A 22,090-nucleotide genomic window follows, 5' to 3' on the forward strand; every position below is an offset into this window, starting at 1 on the left:
AACTTTTTACACATTTATTAGCTAAAATACCCATGTCTTTTGCACATTATTCTAATGGTGGTTTTCCTTTTTCTTAGTTATTTTAATTCTCAGTATATTCAGAAATTAATCTTGTGTTACTTGAATGTGTTACAACCAAGTTCTCCCGCATTGTGTTTTCTCACTTCCTTTTGGTGTCCTCTGGTGAACAGAAGGGCTTTTACTTAGTGTTGTTAGGCTGATCACTGTGTTTTAGGATCCACGCTTTTTGGAATCTTGTTTAAGGAATCTTACCTGCTAAGACAACATTAAAATAATTTCCTATGTTTTATTTTAATAATTATAAAATTACACCTTTTCACATTAAAGCCTTTAATTCCTTTGTAGCTGATTCCTTTTGACATAACAGAAGGTAGAAATTTGTTTTTCTTTTTTTCCATGTAAATAACTGATTGTCTCAATACCAGCTCTTGAGTAGAATGTCATTTGCCCCATAACTTACTGTGTCATCTCTATCATGTGTCAAATCTTCACATATGTATGGTCTACTTCTGGGAAGTTGGGGGAGAATTACAGCTTTATTATTTTGAGTCTTCCTGTCCGTGAACTTGATGTCAGTCCATTTTATTTACCACCTTTCGATGATGTTTATGCATATCTTCTTAAAGGCCTCTTTATTTCATTCATTCTTAGGCTCTTTAGAGTTTTGGTCGCTCTTGGAAACGTTATCTTTTTTTATAGGGTGCATCTGCTAAGAGTTTCTTTTTTTATATGGATGTGCAATTGATTTTTATATACTGATTGAATACTAAGAAAACTCAATAAAGGCTTTTAACTACTTCTGTAATTTGTTTGTAGATTCCTTGAGGGTTTTTATATGAGTAATCCTTGACGATTACTATAGTCTGTCTTCTTTTAAAATCTTCTTTCGCTTTGTTTTGTTTTCTTTTTGTACTGGTAAGAAGTAGGCAGCCTTTTTCCTTTAATGGGATCCCTTTAATCTCTATCACAATAAGAACTGCCGCAGGGCTTTTTAAAATAACAACTTTATTGAGATCTAATCCATATACCACTCAATTCACTCATTTGAAGTGTAAGATTTCATGGCTTTAGGATATTTATAGTCTTGCAACCACTGCCACAATCAGTTTTTGAATGTTTTCATCAGCCCCCAAAGCTCCTCAGCTTTACATATTTACCTTTTCTGGACATGCCATATAAATAGAATCATGCAATACGAAATCTTTTACGATTGGTGCTTTTGGTTAGCATAATACTGTCAGAGTTCACTCATGCTGTACCATGTATCAGTACTTCATTTTTTTTATTGCCCAAGAAGAGTCAATGGTATGCATATCGCACACTTTATTTATTAATCAGTTGTTGGACATTTAGATCACTTCCTCTGTGGTGGGAATATTATGAATGGTGCTGCTATGAACATTCATGTTCAAGGTTTTAGGTGCACATATGTTTTTTTTAAATTTCTCTTGGGTATATAGCTCTGAATGAAATTGCTGTGTTCTTCTGTGTTTAATGTAGTTTTTCTTAATAGACTCGTTTTATCTGTCAGAGGTCATTCCTTTTAATTCCTAATTTACTAAGTGTTTCGTTGTAAAGAACTATTAAATTTTAACTGTTGTGGTTACCAATACCGCTTTCCTTTTTGTTGCTGTGTATTATCCCTTTGTATGAATATGTCACCATTGTGTATTCATTCACCTGTTGCTGGACATTTGGATTGTTTACAGTTTTTGCTATTTACAAATGAAGCTGCTATGAACAATTTTTATATACAAGTCTTTGTATGACAAATACTTTCTTTTCATTTGGGTAAATACATATGGAACGGTTGGGTCCTATAGCAGGTGTATATTTTACTTTTCAAGAGAATGCCAAACTATTTCCAAAGTAGTTGTACCATTTCTAATCCTATCAACATATGAGAGTTCTAGTAGTCTATTCTAATATGCTAATTTAAGCTATATGATCACTTCTATAAGTTCAGTTTGTTCTGACTCAAATTTGTCTTGGGCTGTTGGATGACCTCTTCTAAGTTTTAATTTCAAAGTCCCCTTTATATCTTTAAATGTATTAAACATGCCTGTTTAATTATATTCTGAATCTGACAATTCCATTATCTTCGTTCTTTGTGAATTGTATTCTGCTTAGTGTTTCCAATGAATCTGGCTGATGGGGACTTATTTTCTCTTGAGTTTGAGACTTCTGATTGTGGATTTATGTTCCTGGCAGCTCTAGAATGGGAATTATTTAAAGTCTGAGGTTAAAGTGTGGTCTTCTGAGGAAGGTGTGTCATTTCCTCTGCCAAGTGTGGGAACCCCTATTGACTTAAGACCACCTCAAACCAAATTATTGCCCAAGTTTGGAGAGAGCATCATACATAATAAAAACATGGCATTAAACACTCATGAGTAAGGATGCTTCTGTTTTGTAATGCTCACAGTTCTCCTTTATGTTTAGATTGAACTGATCAAGCATGTGTGCTATACTTGTTTTGATTGCTTCATTCCAACCTGTGGCTTCAAATGGAAGTTGTTGACATCATCCATCATTTTATCTGCGAGTGAGTAAAACACAACAAAATAAAACAAAGCAAGATGGGACAATAACAAATCCTCAAACTCTTTAGTTATTACAAGCATGAATTGTACGAGTAACGGGGAGCTGGATTTTAGTTATAAGTATTCCGTTAAAAGAATTACCTTCTGCCCTAAACCCCACTGGACTGCTCTGTCTTCTTTACATCAGAGAATGCTTATACATGTGGAGAACACTTACCTTGAGTAGAAAGCACATCTCATCACCTTTCTCATCAACTCCCTTATATTTCAACGTAAAGAAGCATTTTTACAAGACTGGAATGTGTACAGACTTAATCTACATAGAAAATGAAAAGAGGACCCTGCCCATTTGGTGCTGTCCCTGAATAGTTTTCAGAGTCATCAAAAGTTGATTCCACTTATTCGCACTACCTGCTGGTAGCCCCAGAGCACAGAGGAGGTATATGCATTTTTATCGAGTTCTGCAGGTGCCAGACAATTACCTATCTTGCTTATCCTGAATTTTGATGTGAAAATCCAATGTTCATAAATGAGAGTGCTGGAATTCAGAAATGAAGCACAGGGAGGTTCTGTGCCCCACCCCAAATGTTCTATCTCTCTTTCCCATTGCGGTTGGTTTTTCAGGATCCACATAAATCGGAGGGAGGATGATGCTTTCTTATATTCCTGTAGATAAGGCTTTGTGATATTCTAGAAGAGGTGTGGGGTTTTGATTCATAGACATTTAAAGAGTAAAGATGAAAGGCATGTCTTTTGTAAGTTTATTGATAAATTACCCGAGGGAAGGGTTGTATAGTGACTTTTTCATTTCTTTTGAAAGTGTAATTATAAAAACTTGACTGGCTTATATGCCTTCTTAGGTTTATTATTAAATACATAACCATTTCACTACCTTCCCATTATTTAAAGAAGGTAATGCATGCAAAAGCATTTTTAAATAGTGAAGCACAATGTAAATGAAAGTCGTTATGGATAGCAATAAAACATTTTGCATAGTTGGTGGCTATATATCACCAACTTATGTTGGCAGCTGTAACAGTCGAAGACAGGAGAGTGTCCTCTTGGGTTTCCTCATAAGCAGCCTCTGACAGCTCACGCTCTCGGCTGATGGAGCAGTGAAGCATGAATTCTTTAACAGAGAGGCAAAAATGATTTCTGTTGGGGAGGGCCAAAAAAAGGTAGATTTCATAGTGGCTTATTGTCAGCCAAAGGCCACAAAACAGAAACAGTTATATGGTATTATCTGTGGTCCTAAAATTGCAGTGGGTGAGTTGGTTAGAAAGGTCTAAAAAGACTTCTTAGAGTGTTGATAATGAAAAAAAAGGACGGATATGGTTCATGAGGATCTAGGGATTTGTCTCATATAAAACTCAGCTGCTGGGGCCTGATATGTATTTGGGTTCATGTACCCTGAGAAATGTTTACTGTAGTCGAATCATAGAATCAGTTGAGGATAGGCAGCATATCCAAACGTTCCCTCATCCGAGGTGGGAGAACCATTTCCTGCCCCTTATTTCTAGCTCTTTCTAGAAAAATATAAACATGTTTGTAATTCTCTAAGGCTAGAAGCTTAGCTACACTTTTTCCCTGGCCGCTAAACTCTAGTCATGAAGTTTCAGTCACTAAGGTTAATTTGGCAAATGTGTTCTACCCTTGATGTCCTTTCATGGTGGTGGCCAAGATTTGAGGAAATAAAAGAAACAGGAATTGTGATACTTTCCTGATTAGGCGTGACAACCTTGGGAAAGAACTTCTACTTTGAATAACTTTTGTCTATGGTTATTTACCATTAGCCCAGATGACGGCAAATTATAATAGTTAAGTGTGGCCCAGGAGTATTTTATGTTAGCGGTTCTCAGGCCTGGCTGTGCTTTTAGAATCACCTGGGAAGCTTTTAAAAACACTGATGCTGGGGCCCCAACCTCAGGGAGTCTGATTTCATTGGTCTGGGAAGCCTAGGGATCCATAGATTCGGGGGTGCCCCAGCTGAATCCACGTGCAGCCGGCGACATGGGCCCCTGCTCTTATTCTAAAGCAGCCTCACCCTTTCGTTGATGATGTCAGTGCTGTGCACATTGGCTTCAGGTCAGACCAGCAGCTTCTTGTTTTGTGATAGAGCTCTCGGATCCCCATAAAAGGCCTAGACCCTGAGTCTGCAAGAAACTCTTTGCAGCATTTGTCATTTTGAAATATAATAGCAATAATAATAATAATAGTAACTTGTATCCATTCAACCCTTGCCTGTTCTGAGCATGTACTGTTAACTTACTTCATTTTCATACCAAACTGTGAGGCAAGTATTAGGTATTATTATTTCCATTTGCAGGTAGGGGTAAACCAGTAGGAAAGAATTACATTGGGATTTGAACATGGGCATTATGACCGCAGGTCTGGGTCATAATCGTTTTTTCTTCTCTTCTGAGATTCTCAGTGACTCTTGCAAATAATTATAAAGCACTTACTTACAAGGAGCAAGGGGATCAGTAAGGTACAAAGCTGAAGGGGAAGGGGTGCAGCCCTTAGGAGGACCTACACTCTACAGCCTAATGGTGAGGTACGAGTCCTAAAGAGCTATGCTGGTGACTTAAAAGTGTCCTGAAGAGGGACTTTGGCCGAGGGAGAAATTTCTTGTCACTAAAGTGAGTGGCAGCATTGCAGACATGGAAGGCAGTTCATTGTAAACTGGAGCCACGTTATATATAGGGAGAAGATTTGGGGCAATATTGGGTCGAACATATGAAATTGCTATTAACCAGCCACTTGACCTACAGCCATAACAATTTCACGCAGTTCGGTCTATGAGAGAATGATCTCGGTTGAAAGACTAGCAGCAAGTCCCAGTGCCGGGAATGTCCCTGCAGACATTGATGCGATAGGATTGGCTGGAGAAAGGCTGCGAATTCCACCGCCCATTGGCATCATCCGTGGCTTGCTGATTTTTTCAGCCTTACAGGGAGGCCATTCTTGCAACTGAATGCCTTGTTTGTCTAGACCGTGAATCTATACTGACGGTCCCCCAAACAGCAACAGCGCAGAGTGAATCATATATCACCATGCTACTTGTAAAAGACAAGTTAAAAGAGGTGTTCAGAAGAGGGTGGAGACTGTGCTTCCTTAGGTCTGCTTGCCTGCCGCTGCCAGGAGTGTGGGAAGGACTTACAGAACTGGACCAGTTAAGGCAGAACATGGGCTAGGCCTCTTTCCCAAGGCAGCGGTGACCAGGAAGGGGTAGGGACTCAAGCATGGGTGCACTCTGCAGTCAGCCAGAGTAATGTCCAAGTCAAAGAACAGCCTTCACAGGTCCACGATGTTTGACGAGTCCCGCATCTCACGTCTGCCCTGGTGCGCACCTGGAGAGCAGGAACCCTAACATTCCCGTCTTTGAATCCCCCCACAACCTGAACAGAGGACACCAAGGGGCACTGGACTCTTGTGAGTTGCACTGACCTGAAGTATACATCTGCACCGAAGTCTGCATCAGGGAGCAACAATTAATGTTAATAACAATAGTTTTAATTGATCTTTTTTTAAGATTTTTTATTTATTTGACAGAGAGAGACACAGCGAGAGAAGGGAACACAAGCAGGGGGAGTGGGAGAGGGAGAAGCAACCTTCCCGCCGAGCAGGGAGCCAACTCGGGGCTCGATCCCAGGACCCTGGGGTCATGACCCGAGCTGAAGGCAGACATTTAACAACTGAGCCACCCAGGCGCCCCCTTTTTTAAGATTTAATTTTAATTAATCTTAATAATAACTTCAGGGTTTAAAAAAACGGAGTGTACATGCTACACATCATTCCTATAAGAATTATTTCCAACTTTTGGATTCCCGTTTAGCTGACATTATAGACAGCCAGGTGAAAACCCGATTAGCCTCCTGAAAAACTATTGAGGATTATTTCTGAGAGCTTTGTCATTAATGATAACATCCTGTGAATTTTTGGAGAGCTCTACAAAACCGAATGCACAGGCCTAAGTGTTCCTAGCCAGACTGATTAGGAAGGACTTTTCACAAAAAGTAACTAACAAGACACCAAGAAATAGATTACTTACATTTCTCTTCATTAAGTGTCTATATCAAGTAGAATGGCACAGAGTAAAGATAGAATATATAGAATAATGTTGCTCAACTGCTACGTGACTGGTTTTCTTCACATCCAGAAAGTGTTAGGAAAATAGCAGAAGCAGCACCATTAATGACAGTGATTAATCTTTTGAAATTAAGATCAGGGAAAAATTATTATAATAAATCTCTTTGCCCTGTTTATACAGCATTCCTTCCTTTGATATGCTAAGAATACTAATAAGGCTAGTGGCCTTTGGTTAAATGAGCCAACTATTAAGTTGACTAAAGTGTTGGAAGGAGTTTAAGTTGGATGAGCATTGCTTGTCGGTGGCAAATTATTACACAATAGGCATAATTTGTATGCTTTCTGAGTGCCCTGCAAAGATCCAGTGCATTTTTATTCCTTTCCCTGTTAGATTAAAATCCTGACTTCTAAGGGATTCTAATATAATTGGAGACTAATTCTTGTTGAATTCAACAAGCAGTAGAATTAGTGGTCAGTCGGCTAATCCGAGGGAAGGAATGGGTTTCTGGACCCGCTGCTAATTTGCTGCTTGGGATAAACCAGAACAAGAATGGGTAATCTACTCCGAACTGGTTCTCATGCAGGAAAAGTTTCTTTGGATTCAGTCCAAATGGTAGGTGGGCTCTTGAGTTGCTTTAGAATATTCTAGGAATATTATGGATGAATACAGAGGATCTTAAATTGGCGATTAATGAGCTCACCAGTAGCACTTCTTATCTGACACTCTATAATATTATTTTCCAGGAGAATGTAATGAAGAAATATTTTTAAAGCTTATGAATATGTATTTTAAAGTTTGCTTTTTCTTTATTTTTATGTAGGATGTTAAGATACGCTTTCCATAATCCTGTTTACTAAAGCTAATACCATGCTTTAAGTATATATCCCACTCTGTTCTTGCTCTTGGGAAGAGTACCTCCTTCTGAATCCCCCCTTGTAAGAGAGTGTCCATTCCCCCAGCCTAAGTGTAAATATTATCACTTGGTCATTACTTTCCTTTTTCCATGTCATAACAGAATAGAAAGGAAATAACATTTTTAGGGTGGCTATTTACTCTGTGGGATGCTAATGCCCAACTCAAAAGAATCATATAATATCCGAGAATCTGTAGATTTTCAACACTATGAGTTGTACAATGTATATAAGTTTTATTCAACCCATAGTGATTTCTGATTAAAATAAAAATTTTAGTGCCAATGTTTGCTCTTAATTTTATAAAGAGTTACACGAAAAAGGATAATTTCAGCATTATTTTTTGGATACTTAATCTAAGGACAAATTTTGTTTTATAACGCCTAAGTATCATAAAGATCATGAACTAACATTAAAGATAATTGGGTCATCTCAAAGTAGTGCTTTATAGCTGTTAACCAACCTTTCCTTCACCACTTCAAATTAATTAATGCCTAAAACAAAGCCAGAAAACCATTGGAAATTCATATCATTTAAAAGGGCCAATGATTTCTTTTGCCTTTATCCCAGTGGTTTGCAATCTTGAGACTGCATCAGAATGACCTGGAGAGCTGATTAAAGACTGATAGCCCCTCCCACCCTTCAGTTTCTGATTCAGTGGATCTCAGATCAGGTCCAAGAATTCGTATTTCTAAGTTCCCAGATGATGCCAATACTGTGGGTCTGGGAGCCACAGTTTGAGAACCACTCCTTTTTTTTTTTTTTTTTAAGATTTTATTTATTTGACAGAGAGACACAGTGAGAGCAGGAACACAACAGGGGGAGTGGGAGAGGGAGAAGCAGGCTTCCCGTGGAGCAGGGAGCCCGATGTGGGGCTCCATCCCAGGACCCTGGGACCGTGACCTGAGCCGAAGGCAGACGCTTAATGACTGAGGCAGCCAGGTGCCCCGAGAACCACTCCTTTAAATTATTAAATGTATTTTGAAATAATAAGGGCTGATATTTACTATAAGAGTGTGTATTATGTATCAAGGGCTCTTGAAGCATTTTACATATAGGATTGCATTTCATTCTTACAGCAAGACCATCCGGAAGGTTCTGTGTTAGCCCCATTTTACATAACGATGGGGAAATGGGAGGTCACAGGGTGCAGGATGCTTTCCTAACTCACCTGACCAGTAAGTAGCAGACCTGGCATTTGAACCCAGGAATGGAGGTCCAGAGCTCATTGCTTATAATACCTGGAGAAAAATGTATTTGTAATTCAACCCTTTTATATATTTTACTAACTGTGTAATTTTCCCACTTCACATTTTTCATATGTCACCAGTTACATTTTTCTGAGATGTGTCAAGCATGGAAATACCACTTTTATAGTAGTCTCTGAGATTATAGACACAGTAGTGCTTTTTGTTTTCTTTCAGTCTATAAATACTCAAGGAATAAACAAGGAAAAAAGCTGCTTCTCACAAGATTACACATGGAGAAAATGCTCATGTTATAATGGAGAATAAAGAAAGCAGGGCAAGAAATTTCACACTCAGCATGATGCTACCTATAGAGAGAAATATGTATAGGAAAAAACAAATTTGAGAAGAAAATATACCATAATGCTGACATACACACTCGAGAGTGTTATTCAATATTTGGGGCACTTGGAAGCACATTTTATACCATATTGTAGGCCAGTTCTTGGACAAGGCAGTATAGTTTAGTGAATCATTTTATTAGACTTCCTTTTGCATTTTAAATTAGTGCAAATTAATTAATGTTCCATAAGAAGTAAACATAGTTAATAATAATAATAATTAATAATAATTATTATTATTATTTGATTCAGTAACCAAAGAACAGAGAGAACCGGTTGTCACAGAGGTCTTTGAGGAAAAGCTAGCTTATGAGTTTCTTACAATATTTAGCTCACAAGCAGGTCCCCATACTTCAATTCATTTTATTCTGATAATGACCTTCTAAAGAGGGAGGTATCACTCCCATTTTTGCACCAGGAGCCTGGGCCTCAGATTTTAAATGGGTGTTGTTAGAACCCATGGCAGAGAACCAGCCTTGGGATCTCTGCCTCCTATCCTATGAGATACACTGTTAGCCACATCTCTAAGCCAATGGGACTGAAGTGCCCAGCAAAAACTGGGGAAACTGTGGATGTCCACAATTATATGCAAAAATCTTGGGATTTTCAGTTTTTCCAAAGATGTTCAATACTCATCGAATTATTTAAGGAAGATGAAATGGTTTGCAAACTGGAAACAGTGGGAAAGTGGATGGAAAGAAAGGCTGTTTTTGCATTCCTGCCATTTGAGAAAAAAGGGTGGCTGTTGATTTGGGGCAGGGTGCTAAGGGAGAGGATCCTGTAAAATTCTCTGCTGTGCTGAAGTCAGCATGCTGTGGGTGCATTCATTCTTGCTAACGGTGTGAATCCTGGGGTTCTCCGTAATGATTTGCAAACCTCCCCTCCCTACAGTCCAGATTGCTAAACCCTTACTTCTCAGATGGAGGTGCCAGGCCCAGGAATATCATTCCCTGGGGGCTTGTTAGATCCACAGAGTCTCAAATCTGGGGTAATTTGAACACACGGCAGAGTGCGAGAGAAGCTGCCGGTGGTAATAGTAATGTCTCCATGAAGCCAAAGTAGTACAGCTGCCTTGGGGAAGGGTGTTGATGTTGGAAGGCGAGGCCTTTGCTCAGTAGAGTTCATGGCTACCGGGGAGAGGGCAGTTGTGCTGGGTGTCAGGATTTAATTGGGACCATGCCTCTCTGCCTCCTGGCTCCAGCTGGACCTCTGTGGTGTGGTCAAGGCCGAAGAGTGCTCGCCACCTTAGGTTCCACTGGCTTTTGCACACAGATTCCCGATGGATCTGCTGGGAAAATGTGTTTTCCCTGGGTCAGCTTTGGACTACAGAGTCCTACCCCAAGTGGAAGGAGTCACCAAGGCCAAGTCCCACTGGGACCTACCCTGAGTGTGATTTATTTTATAAGGCCATTAACTGATGACTCAGAAATATGAGCACACCCTATCATGTGTTTCCTATTAAAGATGCTTATCCATGTAGGCATTAAAAGTCTTACATTTGATGCAAAAATTAATGTAAATTCAGTATTTTTAGAAAAGATAGGTGACCTCTTATGCACGTGAACATGAGCTCTTCTTGACTCCTCTTAGCTCCAACTGTCTTTGTGAACTTGGATTTCTGCCTTTCCTCTTCTCAGCCCCCTGGGGCTGCCACTTCTTGTAAACACTAGTGGCTGGTGTTAAAAGTTTCTCCTAATTGCCTTATCATTTCATAAAGAGGCATTAATTGCTAGCATAATTTCCTCTTTTCCTCTGAATTGCATACTCCCTTTATGCAAAATGACTACTTCAAATGCTTTTCCATCCCCCTTCCATTTTTTTCTTATCAGTGGAGAAAAAAGCAAACCTTTAGTGGTTGGAGGAAATCTTTTGCTTCAGCATCAGACTCTTGCATGATAACCTAAAAATTTATTTTGTGAAATATTGCTTGAAGTTTATTTCTTGAGCTAGATATCCGTTTTCCTCAAGCCCCTTCTTGATTTTTTTTTTTGCTATTGTGAGACTCTAGAAGTTATTTGAAATGATAGAATGAAATATTTTTATACATGTTTACTTTTCTTTCCTTTAATTTAACCAATTTCATAACATTTTTTAAATTGTTCTGTTCTCTGTGGAGTACTCACCTTAACTCATATGCACATAGAACACACATGACGTGCCACATACCACACACACACACACACACACACACACACACACACCCCACCACCACCACCACCACAGCACACCAGTAATCTCCATAGACTCTACAGAGCAAGGACTATGCCTGTGTTATTCATGTATTGTCAGTACCTGGCAAGGTGGAGTCTCTCTAGTAGTTGCTTAGTAGCTTAATAAAAGTTTGGTTTGTAGTTCAAAGATCTTTAAATTCTCTTGATTAAAAGAGTCTTTTAAAATTTTGAAATTGGAATTGTCTTGTTGAATGCTATCTCAAAAACAGTTGGAGATTAAAAATCTTGTTTTTCTAATAAATGCTAATCTTTCAGGTTGGGTTCCCTGGGAGGCTGACTCCAGTATGAAGAGTAACATGCAAGAAGCATACCGGCGGGTGCTCCGGGCTCAGCACCTCAGAAGGGAAGGGAAGGAAAGGGAGGGGAAAAAGGACTGACTGGGCAGAGGGAGAAGTGGGCTGTGATCCAGTCACAACAAAGGCCCCCATCAGCTGTAGGCGGAGCTGTAAGGCTTACTTGGGGAAAGAGGGCTGAGCACTATATCCCCATGTTCAGCCAGGCAGGGGATGCTGACTGCTCCAGGAAAGGGGCTGGACTACAACTGAGCCACTCCACTGGGGGTCCAAGGGCAAAGGGCTGTCTGGCAGCTGCATTCCCAGTGGTTGGGGGAATAGAATAGGTCCTTCCTGAGGGGCATCTGGACAGAGCATCACAACACCCACTACAGTTAGTTATGTTTTACAGTAATGTCACTGGACTTTATTTAGCAGACAAGCCAAATCAGTGACCAAAATCACCCTTAAATGATATTAATTGTAATCTTTGGTGAAAACAGTAGGATATAAATTTCGACATGCAGTATGTCAACTGTGTAAAATAGTCATAGAAGAAAAGACTGGAAAAGCATGTCTCAAAATGATAAATGTTGGGGTGCCTGGCTGGCTCAGTTGGTAGGGCATGCAACTCTTGATCTCGAGGTCATGAGTTCGAGCTCCATGTTGGGTGTAGAGATTACTTCAAAAAAATTGTCAAACAAAATGATGATTGTTGTCTTTGCTTGGTTTTTATTTTATTCCTCATTAGCCTGATCCCACTGGATTATACACTTTTTATAAATGCAGAGTGTACCATTCCAACAAGGCACCAACGTTTTCCATCCTTTCTCCTCCTGCTGCTGGAGTTAGCCAGTAATGATGGTTATGTCTGCAGGATGTTATTTTCATTGTTTGCAGGAGAGAAAGCCATGCGTTATATTGTCTGTAGACTAATTTATTTTAAAGGTACTTCAGTGTAAGCAGGGTGCTGATTGTGTGTGTTTGCAAGTTAACTTAATTTTTCACTCTAGGTTTGGGTAATTAGCAGTTGAGAACCCCAATCAGGAGTGCCTAATCTAGGAACGGTCACTGGGCCCTCCGAATATGGGTACCAAGACCTATACTAATGGGTTTTGCCAGTGGAAAAGGGGGTGCTGGAGACATGTAGTCATGGATGAGATGAGCAAGGTCAGGATACGCCCACTACCCCTTTGTGACTGGGCTGCCAGAATCTGGAAAATCATTCACTGTAGAACTTGGAATGCAATGGCTCAAGGATTGAGGTCTGCAGCCCCAGGGGTTCCACACTTCCCCAGCTCCTGAGGATTCAGTCTCTGGGCTCATTTGGACAATGGCCATTCCTGCCACAGGGGTACTGCTGTGTCTGTCTTGCGATGAATCTCTCTCTCCTGGGAAGTGCTGGTCCCTGGGCCTGAAAGCAAAGAAGGGGCACTCCCCTAAGCCACAGACACAGGCTATGTGTGACTTTTGTGTCTGCGGGGCAATTGATGCTTGAATATGAGGCCTATTGGGTCTCAAACTGGATGACGTTAAACCACATGATGTGTGTAGGGACAGGATTATTGACCTCCTGCCCATTTCTAAACATCTGAGGAGACCGATATTTATCCAGTCTTTCAATCGGAATATTCAGTATGTATTTAGATATTATGAGCCATTCTGGAATTCCTATTTCACATTTCCTTCCAAGCTAGAATTGTATCCACTGCTTTGATAAAGAAAACTTTGTGGTGGGCACTTAGGAAGTTAAAACTGAAAGAACTGTTGTATTCCAGGAGCATCTAGGATGCCCATTTAGGAGAAACATTTTGGCACCGGAAACTAAGCTCATTACATGGTGCAGTGTAGTTTAAAGTATAACTTTAAAAAGGAGAATTATAGCAGATAGTTTGTAATTTTCAAGATAAATTACTATTTCTAAATAATGTAGGAATGATGGTGTTATCAGAACAAAAGGATTTTAATAATTATGTTATAGATACCTAAGTGCATATTGTTGTGAGTAATTTTAAAGAAATAAACCAAAGCAAGATCTTTCAAATCCACGATTTTAGATTGTTTGAAAATACCCTTAATCTCTTTACAACCCTTTTTTATGAAAATATTTCTAAATCTATTTGAAATTTTGCTCTGAATAAAGCTTAAGCTATCTGCATAATCTTGGGTTAACTCAGAAGTCCCCATTCATATTCATGGTTTTGCTAAAGATCTAGTAAATCCATTGCATGCTTAGTATTTAGGAGACTACAAAACCAGCTTCCAAACTAAGCTTTATTTGATTATGCTCCCATGAGGATATTGCTTTTTATTGAATCATTTTTTCTCTGTAAGTTTCTCTTGAGCACCAAGGCAGAGTTAAAAATAGATCAGAGTTGGCTGGAATTATGTAGAACCATAGTGTGTATTTCTTATTTATGAACTATAGAAGAATTTCTCTTCTTTTTTTGTCTCCTTTTTTTTGAATATCTACAAATGAAACGCACTTCATTGAAAGAAGGCTTTGGCTTTTATGGAGCATTTGATTTTTTAACAGAAATTAGATAGTCAGTTTACTAGCACTCTCAAGCATAACAATATCTCCTTTAAAAAAAAATCTGTTTTTACACCCCTGATGGAACAGTCAGGCTAAGCATCATTCCCTCATTTGGCGGTGTGTACATAATTAACATTCCCACTTTCACTTGGAAAGGCCTAAGAATGGAAATGAATGGAAACAAGTCAAGCCTGGATTTCTATCTGCTTTGGGACAGAGCGAGGCAATCCTTACTTCTCCAGATCTCACACAGCCAGTGCCTGCAAATATGGCCAGGCATCCTTATTTTCTGCATTGCCATTTACTGCAAGCACCCCTCTGCTCAGATTAGCACAGTGCGAGCCCGGGGTTTCTCTTCTCAAATGTTTTCATCACTCTTCTAATGTCGGCATAGGTCTGCTGCCTCCCTCCTGTCCGAGGATCAGAAACCCAGCTGTGTCCCTGGAAGCCAAAGACATAAACTGCCTAACCCAGACAGCTCTGTTTGATTCTAGTGATGTCGTTTGGGAATGTAGGTGAGGTTTGGTGGGGTAAGGTTCGGAGCCGCCGGGCCAAGAAAGAATTCTTGAGATGTCTTTGGTGCAAAATGGTGGTTTTATTAAAGCACAGGGCAGAAAGAGCTGCTGCCCCCAGGGTTGTGAGGAGCAATTGATTATATACTATGGGGTTGGGGTAGGTTAGGGAAAAAGGGAGGTGTCCAAAACGACTTTCATAAGGAAGACCCTCAGGATCCTAGAGGCCTTGCTATTATCAAACTAAGGTTGTTTTTCCCTCTAGCAAAACACTGACATTAAGACAGTTGGAGGGGTGCCTGGGTGGCTCAGTTGTTAGGCGTCTGCCTTCGGCTCAGGTCATGATCCCAGGGTCTTGGGATCCAGCCCTCCATCAGGCTCTCTGCTTGGCGGGAAGCCTGCTTCTCCCTCTCCACTCCCCCTGCTTGTGTTCCCTCTCTCGCTGTGTCTCTCTGTGTCAAATAAATAAATAAAATCTTAAAAAAAAAAAAAAAGAAGAAGACAGTTGGAAGTTTCCTGGAGGAATGTCACACATGTCCCACCCAGGAGTTGAGGGGATGGGGAGGTTGCAAGGTGCCAGCCTTCTGCTCCCTCAACACTAGCAGCCTCCGAGGCCACCTCACTGCTGATGCTAAGAAGCGTCCTCACGTCCCCACCAATCTCAAGGCAGATCCGGGTTAATACAGAGCAATGCCTGTCACACCTGTGTGTCATCTTCTATTGGGCAGGTATGTCCACGCTCACTTCCTGTGTGGTCCTGGCTGAGACCATACCCCAGATTGCAGGTGGAAATGGCCATGTTGCCTGATGCAGGCTCAGGATGAGTTGGCAGGGTTTGGCATCAGTGTATCACTGGACATTTGGGACAGAGGTGGGTGGGGACCTGGCCCTTCTCAGAAGTCCCTATCACCAGCCATAGATCCTTCACCTCCTTTTCTGGTGGTTTCTGAGGGCCCTTGATCCCCACTCTAGTCTGACTGTCCCACTCCCTCCGATATATTTCAATTACTTTGACTTTCTAAACTCTCCAAACATGGAGGACTAACTCCTGAATATATTTAATCAGAAATTGCATTTTTTAAATGAACTATTGCGAGTAACAACCCTGCCTTTCATGGTTTGCTGTGTTTCACTTGATGAACCCAAAATAAGTATACAGATAAAAAGCTGGCTGATCACTCTTTAAGAGCATGGCTTTGAGACATGGAGAATAATCCGCATGTTCCAGAAAGCCTCTGTGCATACAGCCCAAGGCAGGCTTGGCTTGAATTTACCGTGATGCCTCCTTGATGGATGATGTTGTCATTTGACACCTAGTACAATTGCAGGAGTAACAATACCTTCATTCTTTCTGAGCCCTGGATGAGATGTCCGGGCTTAGAGACCAATTGTGAAAATGATAGTGATTGATAAGTCCCCTGGGACCTATTACATGTGCCTTTCTTTGTATGTATGCCCATACTGAGTGGGTTGTTTTTTTTTTTTAACTGAATTTTAACTGTTTTTTAAATTTTTTTTAATATTACTGCATTATGATATTGTTCTAGTTTATTTACTTTTTAGAGAAACCTATTTACCTCTATTCAGAAAAATGCATCTTGGTTTCCAAGTCCTAAATGGTTACAGCTATCTACATGACACCATAGGGCACCTGTTACGAAGACATTCATAATGCAAATGTTGATTGTGCGTTTCTGTGTCTACTCTTCCCCTAAGTGCCTAGGGAAATACAAAGCATAAGATCACTCTCTCTTCTTTAAGAGAATACAGTGAAATTTAGAAGACAAGCTTTTATGAAATGTGAAATATAGTGACATGATAGCCTAGGAGAGTGTCATCCGGTGACAGAGTTCTTGGCAAGAAGCTATAACAAATGGAACAAATTCATATGTCCCACAGATGCATACTGGAATGTTGTAGAAGGACATATTGGTGGAATGGGCCCTGAGTCCATCTGTGCTTCTATTGACCTTAAGTGAAACATGCAAGAAGTAAGAAAGGTGATCTTTAGAACCTGGAGATTTAGGCAATTAGCTGAAGTAAGACAAGTTCAGGGAGACTTGGAGGTGGGAAGGAGGGTGAGAGCCAAGGGCAGGAGCCAAGGGCATACTTGAAGGCATCCTTTTCAAGTTCTAGTCGAGGCTGGGCAGGTGTACCAGTGTGAATGGTAGTTGGCCACCGGTGCCTTGTGTGTGAGTCTCTCGGTCCATCCCACAGCCGGCACTGATGACAGATCTGGGGCAGCTGGGTGAGTCCTGCAGGTTCGTGGCTAAGAACGTGGCCTCTGGCACCAGATTGCCCGAGCTCCAGGCCAAGCTCTGCCCTCTACAAACTCAGTGACTGGAGCATAACATTTCTACCTCTTGGCACCTTAGTGTTCTTCTTTCTTTTATTTTATTGTGGAAAAATATACATAACGTAAAACTTGCCATCTTAAACATGTTAGAACAATTCAGCTTCATTAAGTACATTCCTGGTGTTGTGCAACCGTCACCCTTTTCCATTTCTAGAATATTCTCATCTTATAAAACTGAATCTCTGTGCCCATTAGATAACAACTCCTCATTCCCCTCTCCCCCAGCCCTTAGTAATCTCTATTCTACCTTCAATCTCTATGAATTTGACTCTTCTAGGTACCTGATGTAAATGGAATCATATAATACCTGTCCTTCTGTGACTGACTTATTTCGCTTAGCATGATATCTTCAAGGTTCATCCATGGTTGTAGCATATATCAGAATATCATTCCTTTTTCAGGCTGAATAATATTCCATTCCATGGATAGACCACATTTTGTTTATCTATCCACCTGTTGATGGATGTTTAGGTTGTTTCCACCTTTTGGCTACTGTGAATAATGTCACTGTGAACAAGGCTGTGCAAGAATCAGTTTGAGTCTCTGCTTTCCTATATTTTTTTTTTTGAGTATACCTAGAAGTGAAAATTGCTAGTTCAAATGGTATTTCTTTAAAAAAAAAAGATTTATTTATTAGAGAGAGAGTGAGCATGGGGAGGGGCAGAGAGAGAGGGAGAAAGAAACTCCAGCAGGCTCCACGTGGGGCGTGGAGCCCCATGCGAGGCTCAGTCTCACAATGTAGAGATCACGACCTGAACCAAAACCAAGAGTCGGTCGCCCAACCGAATGTGCCTCCCAAGGGCCCCTCAAATGATATTTCTATGTTTAACTTTGTACCATAGTTTTCTTATGTATGGAACAGGGATAATCATAGTTCCTGAGGAGCAGAGCTGTTTTTGAGGATTGAATGCTGGCGTATATGAAGTGTTGAGCTCTGTTCAGAGAGTACGGAATGAGGCAAGCAAGAGCTAAGGGCTGGCTGGTTGATTTTACCCCCAGGCACAGCCTTGTGCAGTCTGTGTGGTGAGCGCCCAAAGGGGAGGACTGCACATCAGCGCTTTTTCCACCAAAGCCGCATGCAGCTGCTGGTAGTTTTGGACAAATATTTGGAGACACATGCAGCTCATGACAGTATTGCTCTCCCTTTAGCTTTTGATCTTTCTGGTCCCTCACAGCTAGGTGATGGAATTTTGGATAATCTTTTGTACACAGGCGAGGATCTTAAATCAAAATTTTTAAATTGAAACTCTTCCTGAATTCTTTGGGAAAATCAAATATGGTTCTATGTTTTTAATTTGAAAATGTTATTCATAGTACAAAAAGACAGTGTCTCCATTTGTGCTGTGTGTAGATTTAACTCTTGAAATACCACATGTGTTGGCAAGAGCCGCCTCGTGAAGGGGGAAATCCAGAGAGTTTCCATTTGGTAGTTCAGCAGCTACTGAGAATTGATAATCCAGTAACCAATTCATATTGGTAATTGTGCACTAAGTGCTACAACTTGGGCTGAGTTTGAAAAATTTCCTTTGATACAAAGTTCTATCATGCATGTTTGACTAGAACTCAAGAGCTCTAACACCCTCACTAATGTATCTTTCACGAGGAAGTTAGGACCATCGATGTGTTCCTCAGTCTCTCTGGGAAAAGGTTATCTTAAAATAAACACAAAAACCACTTTTAGCTTCGTGAGATATCCTGCTTTTTTCTCAATTACAATCAGTTACACATCCTGTTTAAATCCCTATGTCAAATAATATCATTCTGAGAATTCTGAGCATTGTAAGCCGAGGATCCACGAATACAGCATAGAAAAAAGACACGGTTGCCTTCTTGTTCGTTCGTCTGTTCCCTTCACATGACGGGAAACAAAGATAGGTTTACAAAATGAATTGATTATGCACACCTAATTTGACATATGATACAAGTGCTAGCATGTATCGCCATCAGAGAACGTCTATGCTACGTTTATTATGTTATGGACAGTAATTTTGCTGAAGTGTATTGGTGCTTTGTTGAGAAAAGAAAAAAAGGTGTTGTTTTTTTTCTTTTTAGGGAGAGAGACTTGTTGAGAAACAGACAGAAGCTATGATTCCCTCCCCGGTCCCCCCGCCCGGCCGCCGCCCCGCCACCTTCATCTCTAGCACCGATCTGCAAATTGACTAAAATCCTCTGGAGAGGGCTTTGTGGGAGAAAGACACTTGTGCCCAGGGTTCTCCATGCCTGCCCTGTCACCACTGGTGGCCTCCCACTAAAGTGGCAAGGACTGGAGGGTCCTTTCACTGGTGCTTCTAGTCCCAGAACAACAGTAATAATCCTGTTGGCCGAGGCTTGAAATGCAGTGAGCCAGAGAACAAAAGCTCTGCATTCCACAGCTCACAACAAGAATACTTTTGGTTTCATGTGTTAGGATGATTGTGTGGCAGTCAGGGAGGGATAAGTCAAGAAAACCACTAAAATGACTTGGTTTTGTTGGGAGGTAAAAGGGCAGGCGTGGTGACTGAGGGCCCAAACTAGAGGGGGGTCCAACAGGGGGTGCGTGGGAAGGTGGGAACTGAGAGTGGGGTTCATGTGGGGTGGGATGCCAGGGCAGGGGAGGGATTAGAGGTTCCAGCACGGGGCTTTTCAGCTTCTCCTGTCATTTTACCTTTCTCTAAGACACTTACCAAAGGAGCTGGCCCTTCAAGGATTTGAAGCGTCTGCCCATCATGATTGATGAGGATCACTTTTTAAACATGGTTGAACTTGTCTAACCAGGGGATTAATTTGCTGGAGAATCACTGTGACAATAACATAGATCAAGCCCCCGGACTCAGGGGCCTGTGCCCAGATGGTGAGCCTGGTGAAAAGGGAAATGCGCAGGCAATCTGTGCCCTACACTCACAACCAGGAGAAGAAATGGGTGCTGACCTTGTCCAAGGAGCGCCGATCGAGGGCTGCGTCGGTGGACCTAGCCTCAAGAAGGGTGGACGGGATGTGGATCTGTGAAGAGGAAGCCATTATCTCTAGCCAGATAATGGAGAGAGAGAGAGAGAGAGGCAAAGGAAGGAGCAAAGAGACCAAGAGACAGACAGAAGGAGAAAGAAAGGAGAGAGGGGGAGAAAGAGTCAGACAGGGAGGTGGAGAGCAGGTGGGGCATGGGGGTGGAGGTAGAGACAGTGCACTGACACACAGATGCAGGAAGCCTTCCATGCACTGGATCTTTTCAGACGCCAGTGAATGGACCAGTCCATCCTTCTCATTATAGCCACTTGGTAGATGACCTGGGGATTGTCACTGGTTCCTCTCTCAAGAGATGTGGACTCCAGCCTGTGGTTCTCTGCACCTGAACCATGATATCTGTGAATAGCTGAGAAATGACCTTGTGTAGGTTTGGAATTACCTTGAAATAGAGTGTTAAAATATAAATAGGGGATTGAAGTGTCCTGTGTTGGGTGCTAAGGTTTAGGATCATTAATTGTTGAGGGATTGATGGTTATGTAATTATATCCCCATGCATATGCTCTACACATTTACGTCTACTGGGAAATTGTTTTTCAAAGGCATAGAAACAACTCCAAAATAGAAACCACAAATAAGCCCCTTAAAAATAATCTTATGTGATTTGAAATTAACACCATTCAGATATCGTAGAATGATTTGCTTTAGAGCTGGAACAAGTCTTGGAGAAAACGTAGTGTTATCCTTCATAATTGTGTTGTATATTTAGTTTTGAACAGAACCGATATTTGTGGATTAAGTGTGAAATTGGTACCAGTTGTGGGATTTTTTTAAGCTACATATTCATAGCAAGTGACATGGGGAAGCCAGGTCACTGCATATCATCATGCCAAATAGCTAAATAGCTCCACTGTAACTTTTTCATATCAGAAAGATTGGACAGTATACATTGAAAATGTCCTAGGTTTCCCACAGAAACTTGATTTTAAAAGTAATTAAAATGTATGTGTGTTTCTCTACAAAAATATATGTGTGTGAGTAGCTTACAGAGATAGTATTTTTGGTATTGAATTCTTACACTAAGAAATTTCTGCCTGCACCTTTATCATCCAAGAATGGTACCTGTGTCGGTGGAGTAACAGGACTTAATTAGTCCTGAATAATGCAGTCTGATACCTGCTCTGACTCTGCCATCTTGTCATGAGTAGGTGGATGATGGGAATGGTCGGGAAGTACTGGTTCATGGTATCTTTGGATTGCATGAGAGTCTCATTCACATGGAGAAGGAGTTGGCTGGCTGCAGCGAATCCTCATTGTGAGTGCTGATTTGATATTGTCTCCCTGCAGATAGAGCCTGGATAGAATGTTGAATTCTAAAATGGAAAAGAGAGTTGATTGTAGTCTGTGGCAATGCTTCTGGAGGGTGATACTAGCAAAACACCCGTTTTTTGATGATGGCGTTATTATTGGAAACTGGGAGTTATAACTGGAAGGTCACTGACAGGTTTCAGAAGAAAACTAATTCCTGGATATGAGGTGACTTGTCCAAAATTATGAGGTCAAGGCTCTAGAGCTGGATTCCTAGAACTTCCTATCCAAAACCCTTTCTCTCCAACCACATAGTTCGGAGATTGAGTAATAAATTATACCTCCCTTAGTCTGTCATGCAAATTTTATAATCTTTGTTCCAGTACACACAGAATCAAAACTCTGTTTGAGTGACAATAATAAAGAGATGACTCTTACTTTAGCATTTACCTATCCGTTTAATATTTAGTATTTTTTTTTAATTTTCACAGTCTTGATGCCAGAATTATGAGCCAGCAGTCATACACATTTTAACATTCCCATGTAAGCTCATCTCATACAACTGGAAAGATTACAGGTTACAGCAGCATCCTTTATACATGTAATCAGTTATCAGTAAAGAGCAAGAAAGGAGACTTTATAAATTATTCTTACTGGGAGTGGATCCAGTGTCACTTGTCATTGTAATGGAATATGTAGCTTTCTGTATCATTCCCTAATGGATGTTTCACATTGGCTATGCACCATTCATTCAGTGAGATCCATTGTGTTTGCTGTCCCCAACACTA

At 40.8% G+C, this 22,090-nt stretch overlaps 1 protein-coding gene across 5 annotated transcripts in view; it reads left to right on the plus strand.

Moving 5' to 3' along the window:
* The window catches only part of CTNND2 (catenin delta 2), a 907,509-nt gene that overhangs the window by 352,445 nt on the left and 532,974 nt on the right, over positions 1-22,090 (plus strand). The window lies entirely within an intron of this gene.

The sequence above is a fragment of the Callorhinus ursinus genome, unplaced genomic scaffold (genome assembly GCF_003265705.2).
Source record: "Callorhinus ursinus isolate GAN/ISIS: 27379988/994484 unplaced genomic scaffold, GSC_fseal_2.0 scaffold3, whole genome shotgun sequence".
In the NCBI taxonomy this organism is placed as follows: Eukaryota; Metazoa; Chordata; class Mammalia; order Carnivora; family Otariidae; genus Callorhinus; species Callorhinus ursinus.